Below are 16,774 nucleotides of genomic sequence, written 5' to 3'. Positions count from 1 at the left end.
ACAAACACCAATTTCCACTCTCATTAACATCAAAACTTAAACATCTACTTGTGCAGCAGCAAAAATAATGTTCCTTCTTAAGATGTGATGATAGGGATATAAATGATCTGCTCTAAGTGTCACATATTGTTTGAGTGTTCATGTTAGTTTGCATGCATGTGTGTTTTTGGCTGAGGAGTGTTAAACAGTGAGGGAAGAAAAAACCTATTGCCACTTGCTAGTTTAATGTTTCCCCACATGTTTTCTGTCTAAGACTCACTGATACATGACTGCTGACATAAATGCCACCTTCATTATTGTTATGGCATTCTGCTTTAGTGTTACTCAATTCAGTTGCCTTTTTGAAACTGTGTTTTTTTATATATGTGGCTATTGTTTTTTTAATATGTCAGGCCCTTTTTGTCAGATTAAATATCAACAACATGCCTCTGTATTGTTCAGCACAATCCAACAGCAACACAAACTACAGCTTCTTACAGACTGTAAAGTTGAATTCACAGTCCTCTCATACCATATGTTTAGCATACAATATATGCAGCTTTAAAAAATAATTCAATGGGACAGATCTTTTTAAGTGGGTATAAGCATGCAAAGTTTAAAGTCAAGGACAAAGCAAATACATAACAGATTAAAGAAAACAACATGGTGGCAGCATGGTGGCATGGTGATTAGCACTGTTGCCTCACCGCAAGAAGGTCTGAGTTTTATTCCACCACCTGGCCAGGGCCTTTCTGTCTGAAGTTTGCATGTTCTTCCTGTGTTTGTGCGGGTTCTCTCTGGCTACTCCGGCTTCCTCCCATCGTCCAAAGACATGCAGTTAGTGAGGTTGGGTTAGATGGGGATGTCAGCTACTGACAGCTAGAATTACATAACTGGTAATTCTAAATTGCCGAAAGGTGTGAATGTGAGTGGGAATGGTTGTCTATCTCTATGTGTTAGCCCTGCGAAAGATTGGTGACCTGTCCAGTGTGTACCCTGCCTCTCCCCCCATGGTAGTTGGGATGGGCTCCAGCCACAGCCCTGACAAGGATAAGCGGAAGAGAATGGATGCATGAATAATACTACTACTACTACTACTACTACTACTACTACTACTACTACTACTAATAATAATAATAATAATAATAATAATAATAATAATAATAATAATAATAATAATAATAATGCTGTCTAGCCATTAGCCTGAAGTTTAAAGCTGAGTGAAATCCTAGGTTATTTTATGCGCTGCTGTCTTTCAAAGCTGCTCTTCATGGCATCGTTAAGATGATTCCACCTAATCATACTGGAGGACCAACATAGTAGAATTATTACTTTACATACTTTACAGAAGCCCTAATCCAACACAAATGGGGATAGTGACAGTTATAGCAGATGAAAAAATGCTTGGATATGAATTCTCTTTTGAAAACACCTAAAGCAACAGCAGCAATATTTTGGCACTTTTAAACATTTGGCATGACAAACTGCCAAAAGTACAGCTTTTTATATAATGCAAGGAGATCTAACATGATGCTTTCACAAAGGTCATGTGTTGCAGGTTTACACTGAATTGTTTCTAATATACTGCTTACAAAGTACTGAGTATTTTTATGCCATTTCACAATTTCTGTCTATTTCTATCATTATTCTATTAGAAGCATTATCACTATAATTCATTACTTTAGTTCTCTGCTCTAGGACAAAGCAAAGTGACAAAAATCGGGCAGTAAAGGGCTTAGGGAGAAATTACACTCCAGCCTTATCATGAGCACCTCATTTATAGCAGTCTGTTAACAAGCAAAATAAACACATTTTGTTATGTTGGTATCACGTTTTTTTTTTTTTTTTGTCTCTGCACAACTTTGCTCCCCTCATTCCCATTAAGCAGATTCTCACTTCATTATCTGTAATGCGATGCATAGATTATCTGGCCCAGTATCTACTGTGAGTTTTGGTCTGCATAAAAGACTGAGTTCATCTGTTTGCTAAATCCCTTTCTACCTGATCTCACTATCTACTATAAAATCAAGCCTTAACGTAATTTGACACACTATCAGCATTGAAGCAGAGGTACACAGTAACACTCTTTTTGAAACTAATGGTACGTCTCAATTATGTGGTACTGCAATTATAATATAATATAAATAAGAAATTTATTGCACTAGCCCTTGTACAGCTGCTGTTGCTCAGTTTGTGAGATTAATGTTTTAAAGGCCCTTAGGCTCATAGTCTCTGAATGAGTGACATGCTTTTGTGACTAAAAACAAAATAATGAGAAAGGTAATGTCTGACTGAACACAACACTTATACCAATCATTTTGATAAAATGTAAATAGCAAAAAGCATGAAAAAGCATGAAACAAATGTAATTAATAAATTCTGATAGCCATTTCCCCCAAATAAGGGATAGCTGTAGGTTTATGACCCACAAAATAATAAATGAAACACATTATTGTTAAATGTATTGTTTCCTGAAAACAGGAAAAATAGTAATTGTGAACAGCATAATGATTATTTATGCAGACCGCGAACAAACCGAAGAAATAATGCGATGACCAAAATATTCCCTAACATTAACCAAAATACCCATCCTTACCTTAAATCTAACAAAATTGAATAGCAATATGCAAATTCTAAGAACATTGTTCATGTAATCCCATCCTTCATCCTCCTGTATAAGAAGTATTTAACTCAAGTCAACAGCAACAAGCTGAAAAAATGTTACTTTGGATTCATATGCAGGCAAAATTATTATTATTTTTCCTCTAGGACCTCTGGCTTTGAAAAACAACACTAGACTTGGCTATGCTTCACGTGTCCCTACTACAGCCATAGGGAAGAGAGAGAAAAAGGTTTTCTAACAAACTCAGCTCATAGCTCCAGTTTATTGAGAAAGAGGAGGTAGAGTTGAGAAAAGAGGCCACCTATGTTTTCAGCGGCAAGGAAGGATTGTATAGCTTCAACTAAGCTTTGTAATAGCAGTTAGCAACCAAGTCAAACCAAAACGAACACCAGGCTGAGCAAAAAAACAGAGAACTGGGGTGTTAAGAGATTTTCTACATTATACACTATAACCAAATCTCTATAATACAATATAATCAAGTAGGCCTTATATTCTAACCAAGTGTGCCTTATATTTCGTGTGTTCATATATTTTCACATAACCAAGCCTATTGTTGAAGAATTACCTAATCAAGTTTATTGTTAAAGAGAACATAATGCATTCCTTACTTAAGTGTCTGAAATGTTTGAGATGTTTGACAGCATGATATAATGATGCATTCTTTCCTATAATGTCTGTGATGTCAGATAAAGCATGATATACTACTGTATTTTTAATCCCAGTGTGTGAAAGATCAGATAAGCTGATTTCATGTTTAACCTCTTCCCTGACTGTTAAAAAGAGGAAGTACTATGTAACCCATTTTTGCCTTATAAATAAAGCAGCGAGCCTGTGCTCGGTGTGTGTGTCTTCTCAGAGGCATTCACCCGTGCGCACGTTTTCTAATTACACTCTGAGTCGGTCTGCAGTTGTCTCATTTCTCTTACTTGTGTTTTAAACAATGTCTACCACTGACATGGGGGATAACAAAAGAAAGAGTAAACAAGCTTACAAAATGTGTCAGCCATTTTCTGTGAGCCTGCAGTTGCACAAAGCGACAGGAGAGGGCATAAGAAAGAGTATCAGCAAAAAGAAATCAGGATGCGTAGGAGGAGGAGGAGAAGAGATTCTTTGTTTAAGAAATGAAATGAAGAAATATGAAGACAAATACACTGATTGAAGAATCGAGCAAGAAATGGCAAGGAAATGAGGGAGAGATGAAGATGAGAAGGAAAGCACATGAGGCTGAGAAAAGTGGGGTAGTAATCAAGAGAACAAAGATTGGGGAAAGGGGGGGGGGGAGCAGTCAGTAGGAGGAGAGCGTGTGGTATGAGCCACAGCATCATCATCTTCCACACCCTTGTGTCATTGTTTTATTCATACACTACTAGATTTGATTGTGGGAAACAGAGAAAGGTCTAGGAATGAACAGACATGTAAACACAAAAACACAGCTCTGTGTGTGTGTGTGTATGTTTGTCTGTGTGCCTGTGTGACTACAGGGAATGTCATAGCCTATCATCTTTCTAATATCATGTTAAAATAATACTAGCACCAACCCTAAATGCCCACATTCCTGATTCATTTTTTATGACAGATGGTTCATCCTGAAATAAACCCAGCAGACCAACTTCGCAAAATGAAAAGCTACATGTGGGATGAGATGACTCACGTCCTGAACAGAAAAACTCACTGCATCACACACTAAGAAAAATGACCTGGAGGAGCTGAATGTCCATTTTAAAAACACAGAGAATACAAGGAGACTTTTTTACACTGTAGCTTTAATCACTGTTAAAATGGGCTTTCTCATGTGTATGCGTCAAGTGTCATGTGATCATACATAAACACAAACACACACACACTGTGCATCCTTTCAGATACCATGGATTAATGTATGATATACCTGTACCCACCCAGGCTGTGCGGTATATGCTACAGTATATATAGTATTATTGTTTGCGGCATACATGCACATACTATTCCTCCATATCATGTGAAACTTCAAGTCTCAACCTTTAAGAGAAATAATAAACAATCTAGTTTGACTTTGTCCCATTGGTTTTCTTTGGGAAAAGTTTTAATAATATAACTAATAAGACCTATTTTAACGGGATAATGTGTGGTTTGTGTTGTATTAAACCTTGTAGAGCTTTTCTTTTAAAAGAAATTAGATTGAGAACATTTAGAGTGAAAGAGGGGTGTGACATGCAACACAGAGCTTTGCCAGATATACACTGCAGGAACAAAAAGTCTTGTGATTTGGTTACATTGAATAAAACATTAGCACATTGAAAGCTGGGCTGGAACATTCAGAAAGATAAGAATAAACAAGGCATTGACTTCACTCAAGATGTTTAGTAGGGGAACTAGACAGGCCGAATAGCCACACGGGGAAGAGGAACCCTGCAGCTACAGACTCAATCCCTCTAACGGCCAACATTTGATTCCATCCATGTGTGGCAACAAATACGGTATTAATTAGACAAGTATATGTCATTTGTGACCGTATACCTCATTTACCCCATTTACCCCGCAGTGAGCAGTGCAAGGATAAGAAGGCAATCCTCTTAGCAAGGCTACACCCAGCATCTAAACAGCAGACTCTGAATTTCCCTCACTCATTCATGCTTTCTCTCACAATTCACTAAATTCCTATTTCCTAAATCTAGATCTCAGGACACTTCATTGTGCTGTTTTTAGGTTTTGGTACAGGATAAATTAAAAGTGGTTTTTAAGCCATATGTGTCTTTACTAGTGTTCTGCTTAATGGCTGGCTGTCTTGCGTGTATCCTTGCCCTGACCCATCAGTCAGTTCAATCCTCCGGGCATGGCATGATGACCTAAGCACAGCAGCAGATGTTCTGGCTGTATGAGCACTGATGCCAAACAAGAGCAGCACAGACCAGCATCTGTTCTTATCTCTGTTGATTCAGAAAAAAAGAGGAAAAACAACAACTTGTAAACACTGCACATGGCTCAATGCACTTAACAAAGCTACCAATCACTCTGCATTACAACACACAGACATATATGTCTAGACTTAAGTACTGTTAAGCATTATGATACTATTAATATGACTATTGTTAGGAAAGTAAAGCATTGCAAAGAGAGCTTGACATAAAGACAGTGAACAAATCATCACAATGCAGTACACTAAGCAAGGCTCATATCATCCATCAAGGAGTTAAAGGGACACATGGAGATAGTGTATGCAAATGACTTTTTTTGGTGCAATGTTTTTAATGCTTAGAGAAGTTGACCCAGCTAAAGCTCCAGAGAAAGGCCTCCGTGGACTGATTCAGCTGCACTAGAGTGATTCTAAAATAAGAGTAGCAAGGACCAATCTATGGGACTCATGAGTCAATGGACTGAGAGATAATGAAATTGATGGCTTATATAACCAAGTGGTAGAGATAGCAAAGGGTCAGACCTTTTCAAACAGTAAAAATAAAAGACAGGAATTATGTAGGTTTTTTTTTTCTTTTTGCTATTATTCTTTATGATTTGCTGTGTCAAATTTTGCTGGACACCCGATAAATTCTAGTTGTATCTTTATCAACACTAAAGAAAGTTTGACCCAAATACTGACGAGTACTGCCTCGCTTTTGCCATCTGACATTAAAGCTACACATGGCTCTAAATCAGTCATGTCCTAGTGCAAATGACAAGAGCTAAAGGAGCTATGCCAAGCAGTGTTGCCCCACAGATGTGAGTGCAGCCTGCAATTACATTTTTATCCCATTGACTTCTATTTTTGCCCTGTTTGTCCAGAAGCAACTGAAAAAATCCAGGTCATCTTCTTGTCATGTTTCTAGTTGATTTATTGTGTTTATTAAATGAGCTTAATCAAATAAGGGCATTTTCTGTACTGTGCGAGTGGTTCATGTGGTTGAAACTGCAGTGAGTGTCATGCATTAAACATACGAAGTGGAAATTTTAAAATTGAATATACAAGACTCAAAGGTAAAGTTAAATAATTGAGTTTAACTTGACATAAAAACATCTTGACACAAAACACATCTTCGTTCAGCCCTTCTCTGAAACTCTGTTCAAAGTGCAGCACACAGAGGTCAACAAACAGATTATTTACTAAGAACACTAAAAGATGCATTGCTGCAATGCTTGTTGATATTGACATTAAGCTCCTGATTAACCAGCACCATATTGCCTAAATGTTTACTAAGAGGAAGTACAGATATGAACACAAGCACTCATAGCAGAGATATGTAGTAAATAGCAGCTCAGACAACTTGTTTGGAAACATCTACAAATCACGTGCTTCAGTTCAACACTAATAAAAACCAGACTGTCAAAGTCAATGTGTTCCTTGAATTCTTCCACTGAGCCACATCAGTTTTTCTGCAGTGAAAAGCAAATCCCCAATCAACAGTAAGTGATTGCACCTTAAAAATAAAAATCAATGTCCAGTGAAAGAAAAAAAAAGTTCAATAACAATGTGAATCTACTTAGTATGCTCATCATAAAATATAAACAAGCATGGAAGTTATTTTTTGTATTGTATTTTAGGTATTGTTGCAGAGTTTTGTGCACTAGTTCAAGAAAAGTCTAATTAAACAAAAAATATTAGATGCATTTGATCAGTTTAAAAGGCTGAAGTTGTCATAAGTTAACCTGATTATTTTTAAATACAGTTCCAGTTACCTAAGTTTTTGCTAAACATAAAATACATTTATCATTACTCAACTTCACAATTCAGTTTTAGCAAAGTTAAAATTGTGCATGCCTTCTTCTTTCCTGAACAAACAAACATTTGTGATCATGTTTTGTCCCCCCTTTCCATTTTGGGGTATAACACTCAAGTAGTGTAACGGCACTTGGTGAAGACTCACACCTTGCCGTTCTGTAATAAAGGCTGTTATTAAGAAAGAATTGTGTGCTGTAGGACTTTCCACAACAGCAGCATCTGAGAAAAGTCGGAAGTTAATAAAGAACATGAAAGCTTACTTGGAAGGAAACTCACTAAGTTTCTACCCCCCCCCCCCACCCCCCCCCCCCCCCCCACCCACACACACACACACACACACACACACACACACACACACACACACACACCAGTCAGTTTATCTGTGAAAGTGCCTTTGAATAAAGAGGATTAGACACAGTAGGTGATATCAGTGATGTGATATTGCATGTGCATCTATGGGGACAAGTGTGCATGTGTAAAGTGTGAACATGATGATGGTAGCTGTTTTTGCTGTACTGCACTATGTGTCCAAAATTAGATTACCATCACTGCTGCTGACCTCAATGTGAGTGGCGGCGTCTTCATACAAAGCTGGAGCAATAAGGGAGAATGTGCCCTACTGACATACAACAGCACATTCAGCATCCACTGCTATGACCCTACAGGCATGAGGCACAGCAGCACACAGCTTAAGAGCATGTGGCATAACCAGAGAAAGATTGCAGAAAGCAAGTCAAATATCACCCGGGAAATAAAGAAGTGCACCATATGAAGGAGAAGAGGAAGAACAGAAACAAGGAAGTGGGAAAAGGAGGCCAAGAGTGGGAAGGGGGAAGGGAACTACTGAGAGCAAAATCAGTATGAAAGGGGAGAGAGTGAGAGAGGGAGAGAGAGAGAAGCTGCAAAAAAAGAGGAAGGATAAGCAGTCCTCAGAGCAGAGGCAGAACAGTGAGCACTGCATGGAGTAGTATACTGATGGAACACTCATTGCTATAAAAGCAGAAAACAAAACTTACAGCAAATTGACAGTGAAAAAAAAAGAATGCAGGTTATTTTTCATAAAATTTGAGAGAGGGATTAGCTGCAGAAGATTAGGTGCAGAATAAGTTAAAACGCAAAGGCAAGTAGAGTGAAGCATGATATGAGTGTGTTTAGCTGTCAGCATTTTATGTGTTACTTTAGAAGAAAAGACACAAAAAGAAAGGTAAATAGGAGGAAAGTTGCTGAAATGACTACACACTACTGTTGTACATGATTGGCTTCTTACAACATTCCCAAACTGCAATGAATGCAGTTTAATGAGGAACGTGCTGTCACCTATTCAATAAAAGCAATGTATACAGACACACTTAGGTAACTGCACTGTAGATAACATTTTGTGTAGACATACCGCATGCAAACACAGTTGCAGAGATCTGCTGAGCCAGCCAAGCAAACAGACAAAGCCACTGGAGCAAGCAGCCACACCCCCACAGAGGAGAGCATACAGAATGAAAACTGTAAACAGTTTACGTCTTTTTACATCAAACTAAATTAAGATCAGCAAGTTTCAAATGCAGGAGTCATTTTTTCATCTGTTTTTGCAATAGTAATATACATATTAAAAATTGTTTATTTACTGTACAACAAAGGTGCATCCCATGTGCTTGCATTAAAGTAATTACAGCTCATCCACTCCTCTTACCATCTGTTTTTTTCCTAATTATTAAAAAACAAACTATGATGGCGCAGGAATAAAATAAATAAAAATACACTATAATTCTTTAAAAGACTTGCAATCAGCTCACAGTCTGTGATGCAATGACATTTCCAAGCACTTATTAGTTTTAATGAGATGCTCTCATTTTTAATCACATCTTTTCTGGGCATCTGCTGTCCAGGCACAGCTTAGCATTGCTGCTGTGCTGCAACACACACACAAAGCCTGATTTCTATCTCTCTCACACTCACGCATGGACACGTGCATATAAAATATTCATTCATGCACACATACGCTCAGAGGGGCAGTTATTGCTAGCAGAGCTAAATAAATCTGGACAGATGAACTGCAGAGAAAGTGTGGCCAGCCTCTCTTACTCTGAATCTGAACCGATCCTTTACCTTCCTGTATTCAAGCTTTAGCTTGCTGCTTTATTTCACATGCTGCTCAGTAGCTTCTCATACAGCACCAGTTTTCAGCACAGACATATATGTTTATAATTTAAAATGTGCTTTTTTTCTGTCAGTTTCCTGTGTAGGGAATCTAACGTTGACCCAGTTTTTTGGGTGAATAGATTATCCTCCATACTATAAAATATCTAATTAAAAGCTAGAATATTCCTGCCTTTGCTATTCCTTTACTATCTGCAGCATGTTCTTTCTAATTTACAGTGCTGAATGTGGTATTATAATCCACGAGTTTATATAGACATAAACCAATTCTTATCAAATATTGTGAGGTTTCTATAGATGAGCTGTACAAAAGCCACATCCCCTCCCCCTACTCTACTGCTTTCTCCATCCCTCCCTCGTTCATCCTCTTCCACTGCTGTTGCTAAGACCGTTGAGTGCATGCTAGTCTGTGGAAACCAGTAGAGTCTGAGAGGTGGATCTCCCAGTGTGTTGCTATGGGCAACACACAATATTCGATAGAGAATCACCTCTCAGACTCTAGCTTGCAGACCTTCGCACATGTCATAGAATGTGACCTATTTTCAGTAAGTCAAAGGGGATCATGCACTCTGAAGCTTGTGTGCAGTGTGCTAAATATACAGTCTTCTACATCAGTATTTCTCAATTCCAAAGCACAACAAACCAATCAAATAAAAAAATAGTAAAATTATATTGCTTGTTTTTCACTCCTGGAATGAATTCACATCCCTGCTGAAACAACCCCACCTGACTTGCTGCACATTGTGATGCACTGCACACCCGCCTCAGGCACTCTCTGCTCTTCTCTGTCTTAGCTCCAGCCATTCATGGCCCATTGAATCACCTCAACAGCATCAGCAAGCACAAACCACAAGAAATCTCATAGCCAGTCATTCAGTTGCTTTAAGCCCATGTAAGAAACCTCATAGACAGGAAGGATATATAGATGCAATTAAAGATGAAAAAAAAAAAAACAAGCGTATACAGCGCAAAGCTCACAGTTTTTCATTCAGACTCAGACATAAATACATGCAAACCACAATAAGTGTCTGACTGGATATTTGGGTGATATTAGTATTATAAATAATTTTAAACTTCAAAAGCAGAGCACCATATTATGGTATAGACACGGCATAGAAGCAACAGTTCAATTTGCTTATGAATTAGAAGTTTGGACTGTGTGAGAGCTAACCAGAAAACCACATGTAAGGCGTTTTATCAACACACAGCCTACTTATTTCACACAGTGAATATTTTTTTATGCTTCTTGACGGTTCCTGTTGAGTAGATTATTTTGTAGGATCAGCTTCTTATTTCTGATTAAAATTATAGCATAACTGCCTAGAAATAAAATTGTCTTTCTTACCTCTTCAGATGTGCATCTCCTATCTGGAAGCACTAGTGTATTTGCATGACTGCCCGGAACTATAGTAGATCCTATGCTCATTCTGGGTCCAACTAGCATGTACCGCTTCTCTCCTGATCTGTACTGGATGCTGTGACACAGTGTCCCATCATAATTAGTCTCTGGCAGATATTTAGAAGTATAGTCTGTGGATTTGGAGCACTGCATTGCAATCAGCACGATGATGCTGACGAGAAAAAGCACAGAAACTGCGCCCAAAGTTATCATGAGGTAAAATATGACATTACTGTCCTCATCATCTTTTGCTGCACCTTTAACATCAGAAGCTGCAAAAGCCTCTTTGGGCTCCACAAGTTTGACAATCACAGTAGCTGTTGCTGAGAGAGAAACGTTGCCGTTGTCTTTGACCAGTATTACCAGTTTATGCTCAGCGTCGTCTGTCTCTGTGAATGAGCGAAGTGTTCTGATCTGTCCTGTATAGCGGTCCAAAGCAAATAGACTGTGGTCAGTAACTTCCTGCAGTGAAAAAAGCAACCAGCCGTTATATCCTATATCAGTGTCATAGGCTCTGACTTTAGTCACCAAGTGTCCTGCGTTGACATTTCGGGGAATCTCCTCCACACCTTGAGCAGAGCCGTTGGAGCTGAGTGGGTACAGGATGACTGGAGCGTTGTCGTTCTGATCCAGGATGAAGACGTTGACTGTGACATTGTTGCTTAGTGGCGGAGTTCCAGAATCTGAGGCAACAACTTGGAACTGGAAAGTTTTGATTGTTTCAAAATCAAAACTTTTCAGTGCCACAATTTCTCCATTTTCAGGGTTTATACTTAGAAATGATGTCAATTTTTCATCAGCATTCCTCATAATATTATATGATATATGGGCGTTATCACCCTCATCACAGTCATGAGCACTGACAGAAAATAAAGATCCTCCAGCAGCATTGTTTTCAGTCACATAAAACATATATGGGTTTGTTGAAAACTCTGGACTGTTGTCATTCACATCTGATATTATCACACTTATTATCCTGTGAGATGACAGTGGCGGGTTACCAGCATCTTTTGCAACAATTCTTATGTCATACTTGGGTTGCTGTTCTCTATCCAGCATTGACTTGGTGACTAAAGAGTACATATTTTCTTGCAATGAAGGCGTTAATATGAAAGGTACACCTTCACTTAGAGAACACATCACCTTTCCATTTACTCCTGAATCTTTATCATTCACACTTATCAGTGCTACTGTCCTTCCTGGTTTGGAGTCCTCAGGGACTGCACTTGAAAGGGATGTCACCTCAATTTCAGGTGTGTTGTCATTTAAGTCCAAAATAGTTATTTTAACACTTTTTTCTGTTGCCAGGGGGACTTGCCCTTTATCAGAAGCTTTAATATCAATTTGATATCGGTCTTTTTCTTCATAGTCTATGGGCCCTTTCACAATAATTTCACCTGTATTGCTATCGACTTCAAAAATTTCACGTAATTTCTTATTTACATTATTCCCAAATGAATAAACCACCTCCCCATTTAAACCATCATCTAAATCTGTGGCATTTACTTGTACGATAGTTGTGCCAATTGGTGAATTTTCATCAAGTTCAGCAGTGTATGAGTCTCTGGCAAAAACTGGCATATTATCATTCACATCCAGAACATTAACAATAATTTCCATCGTCCCTGATCTAGCGGGCTTTCCTCCATCAACTGCTGTCAGAAGCAATCTGTGACTTCGCGCAGCCTCTTTGTCCAGCGCTTTATGTAAAAACAAAACAGGAATTTTGCCATCCTCTTCTCTATCCTTAACCTCCAAACGAAAATGGTCATTTTGACTGAGCTTATATTGTTGAATAGAAAACATCTCGCTGTCTGGATCACGGGCGCCTTGTAGCTGAAATCGCGCCCCAGGTAAAGCAGATTCGGATATCTCTAAATGCGTCTGGTTGTCCGTGAAGATGGGAGAGTGGTCATTTACATCTAAAACCTCAATGCCGACGTAGTGGACCTCTAAGGGATTCTCCAGCACAGTCTTTATGTTGAGAATACAGGTGGTTATCCGTTCACACACCTCTTCTCGGTCTATTTTTCTGTTAACGTGTACTATGCCGTTGCTGTTGAGTTGAAACAGGGGTTCAGTCGATCCAGAAACGATGCGAAATCCTCTAGCATGCAAAGCACTGTGATCCATCCCTAAATCTTTAGCGATATTTCCAACAACAGAACCCACCGTTAGCTCTTCGGGAATAGAGTATCGCAGCTGTGCGGAAGAAGAATTCATAGTGAGAGCCAAAGAAACAATAAAGACGACCAGGCGCTCCAACAGTACTCCGCATCCCCGTCTTGCCATGGCGAATTCACAGAATAAGTAAAATAATAGGAACAGGACGGTTAAACATTGAAATATGAATTTACACCGAAACACTGGAGCTGATGAAAACCAAATATTCCAGGATTCCGAAACATAATGTTTCCGAGGGTATCAAAGATTTAAAGCCATTGCCCCCCAAAGCGCAAGTGCACCCTGTCGAGAAATACTGTAGCGCAAAACTACTGACGTAGAAGACGTACAGTCGGGAGTCGTTAATTTTCACAAACAGTGACACCATGCGAGCTGACGTTACAATGGAGATAATAAAAATAGTGTTTAAAAGCTTCAACTTCGTGTCGAGGGGTCAAGCAAAACACGGGAAAAGTGCACTCGACATCATTTCAACATGAACAAAATCATCTCGTTCAAACTCCTCCAAAAACATATTAATGTTAATTTTACTTCATGAGATATTCAAATTAAGAGAGACATTCTTACCTCTTCAGATGTCCCTCTCCGATCAGGTAGCATTAGTGTATTTGCATGGTAGATCCTATACTCATAGGATACTCATACTCATCAGTTTGTGTGATGAATATACACTACACATTTGTGTTCTATTTCTATTCAGCTGTTATAAAGAAAAAGTTTAACGCAGCACTTTGAACATATTTATATCAACCGAATTCAAACTCTAAATATGTAGAGTCAGTATTTGGAGTGTCTGAGAATTGTGAACTACTCAAAAAAAAAAAAAAAAAAATCCTGTTAAAATAAAGCCTTTCTTACCTCTTCAGATGTGCATCTCCTATCTGGAAGCACAAGTGTATTTGCATGGCTACCCGGAACTATAGTAGATCCTATACTCATTCTGGGTCCAACTAGCATGTACCGCTTCTCTCCTGATCTGTACTGGATGCTGTTACACAGTGTCCCATCATAATTAGTCTCTGGTAGATATTTAGAAGTATAGTCTGTGGATTTGGAGCACTGCATCGCAATCAGCACGATGATGCTGACGAGAAAAAGTACAGAAACTGCGCCCAAAGTTATCATGAGGTAAAATATCACGTTATTGTCGTCCTCATCATCTTTTGCTGCACCTTTAACATCAGAAGCCGCAAAAGCCTCTTTGGGCTCCACAAGTTTGACAATCACAGTAGCTGTTGCTGAGAGAGAAACGTTGCCGTTGTCTTTGACCAGTATGAGCAGTTTATGCTCAGCGTCGTCTGTCTCTGTGAATGAGCGAAGTGTTCTGATCTGTCCTGTATAGCGGTCCAAAGCAAAGAGACTGTGGTCAGTTACTTCTTGCAGTGAAAAAAGCAACCAGCCGTTATATCCTATATCAGCGTCATAGGCTCTGACTTTAGTCACCAAGTGTCCTGCGTTGACGTTTCGGGGAATCTCCTCCACACCTTGAGCAGAACCATTGGAGCTGAGTGGATACAGGATGACTGGAGCGTTGTCGTTCTGATCCAGGATGAAGACGTTGACTGTGACATTGTTGCTTAGTGACGGAGTTCCAGAATCTGAGGCAACAATTTGGAACTGGAAAGTTTTCAGCGTTTCAAAGTCAAAACTTTTCAGCGCCGTAACATCTCCACTTTCCGAGTTAATATTTAAAAACAATGCCATACTGCCTTCGCTGTTGTCCCGATAAACGTGATATGAAATACGCGCATTATCACTATCATCACAATCGGACGCCTTTACTGAAAATAATTGTGCACCTAAATCGTTATTTTCAGTGATGTAAAATATGTAAGGACTGACTGAAAACTGAGGCCTGTTGTCGTTCACGTCTGATATCGCCACAGTTATTGTCTTTTCACTTAAGAGTGATGGAACACCAGCATCCTTTGCAACAACTGTAAGTTCATAAAAATACCTTTCTTCTCTGTCCAGCAGTGACTTGGTCACTATGGCGTACATATTATCTTGGAGGGATGGCGATATAGCAAAAGGAACATCCCCAGGTATGACACAGGAGACTTTCCCACTGGGACCTGAATCTAAATCATTCACGCTGATCAAAGCTACTGTTGTTCCAATCCTACAGTCTTCGGGAACTGACTTAGAAAATGACGTGACTTCAATCTCGGGTGGGTTATCGTTCAGGTCGATTACCTTTATTATCACACTTTTGTCTGTTGATAAAGGGATTGTCCCCTCATCAGACGCTCTTATATCAATTTCATAGCGTTCATTTTCTTCGTAATCAATTTCACCAGTCACTTTAATTTCCCCTGTGCTCGAGTCTATATAAAACAGTTTTTGCAGTTTGATTTCTACTTCCTTACCAAAAGAGTAAACAATTTTACCGTTTGCTCCTTCATCTAAATCTGTGGCATTCACCCGTATGACTAACGTGCCGGGGGATGCGTTTTCATTCAGCATAGCAGAGTATACATCTTGTGTAAAAACAGGTGCATTGTCGTTAACATCAAGTACCTCAATCAGTATTTGCGTTGTTCCCGACTTTGGCGGTCTCCCCCCATCAATAGCGGTAAGGAGAAGCTTGTGCTCTCTCGCAGCCTCTCTATCTAACTGCTTCTGTAAAACTAGAAATGGCATTTTACCATCATCTCTATCTTTTAACTCCAAACGAAAGTGATCACTGTGACTTAGTTTATACTGGTGAACAGAGAACTGGCTACCGTCTGGGTCTCGTGCAGGTTGGAGCTGAAATCTTGCACCCGGTATCGTCGATTCAAATATTTCAAGTCGTTTCTCTTTCTCTGGAAAGATGGGGGAGTGGTCGTTTACATCCACCACCTCTACGGTCACATAATGGATTTCCAGAGGATTTTCTAGCACTGTTTTAAGGTTTATTACACAATCGAGTCTTCGTTCGCAAATCTCTTCCCTGTCCACTTTCCTGCTCACATACAGAACACCGTCGTCTTGATTCAAATGAAAAAGGGGTTCCTTTGAACTGCCAACAATGCGGTACTTTCTTTCCTTCAGCGTAACCTTATCAATCCCCGCGTCTTTCGCAATGTTTCCAACAACACTTCCTTCTTTAACCTCTTCAGAGATGGAATATCTGATCTGAGCCGAGGCTTCGCTCCCAAACATCACCAATGCCACCGCATAGACTATGCATCTCCATCGCTCGATCCACGTCCGCCGTCCTCTTTGTTCCATTATGTGCAGAATAAAATTACGACTTCAGGATCAATTATTGTGTCGTTTACACATAAAGTGCAGCAGGGTTCCTTTTTAACCTGCTCTCCATAAATTAAACCTATCTGTGCACACCACCGAGAACGACAAGCAGCTGATTTCTTATTTAAGCTCGTTGCACGAAATGCCAAAATACAGGGCTGGACCAGCTGGTGACGACAAAAAGACGAAAACATTTGTAATTACACCGACACCATGCGATATATGACGTTATTGCAGCACCGTGAACCTAAGAAATGAAATAAAATCAACTAAATTCAAGCAACAAAACTATTTGGCAACTGCAGGAAACAAAACAGCGTTCTGCTAAGAATAAGATATATTATCGATGATTTGTAAGGTTCCTTCTTTGGAAATCTATATGAGTTATTTCTGTATTATTTCTAATAAAAAGGCTTGTAGAACTGAAACAACTTTCAGCACTACGGACAGCAACACTACCGACCACAGGCAGACGCACACCGACAAAGTCTGATACACTTTCAGCACACATAAA

At 39.3% G+C, this 16,774-nt stretch overlaps 2 pseudogenes; both read right to left on the bottom strand.

Annotated features, from left to right (window-relative positions):
- Nucleotides 1-8,273: 8,273 nt before the first annotated feature.
- On the bottom strand, nucleotides 8,274-13,131 carry LOC146638801 (protocadherin alpha-8 pseudogene; annotated as a pseudogene).
- A 729-nt stretch (nucleotides 13,132-13,860) lies between these two features.
- Nucleotides 13,861-16,239, bottom strand: LOC146638800 (protocadherin alpha-6 pseudogene; annotated as a pseudogene).
- Between the last annotated feature and the right edge of the window lie 535 nt (nucleotides 16,240-16,774).

The sequence above is a fragment of the Diplotaxodon limnothrissa genome, linkage group LG2 (assembly GCF_057381915.1).
Source record: "Diplotaxodon limnothrissa isolate DT_005_m linkage group LG2, D_limnothrissa_male_GT1.1, whole genome shotgun sequence".
Classification (NCBI taxonomy): Eukaryota; Metazoa; Chordata; class Actinopteri; order Cichliformes; family Cichlidae; genus Diplotaxodon; species Diplotaxodon limnothrissa.
Note: the sequence above shows the minus strand (reverse complement) of the source record. Positions and strands in the feature narration are given on the sequence as shown.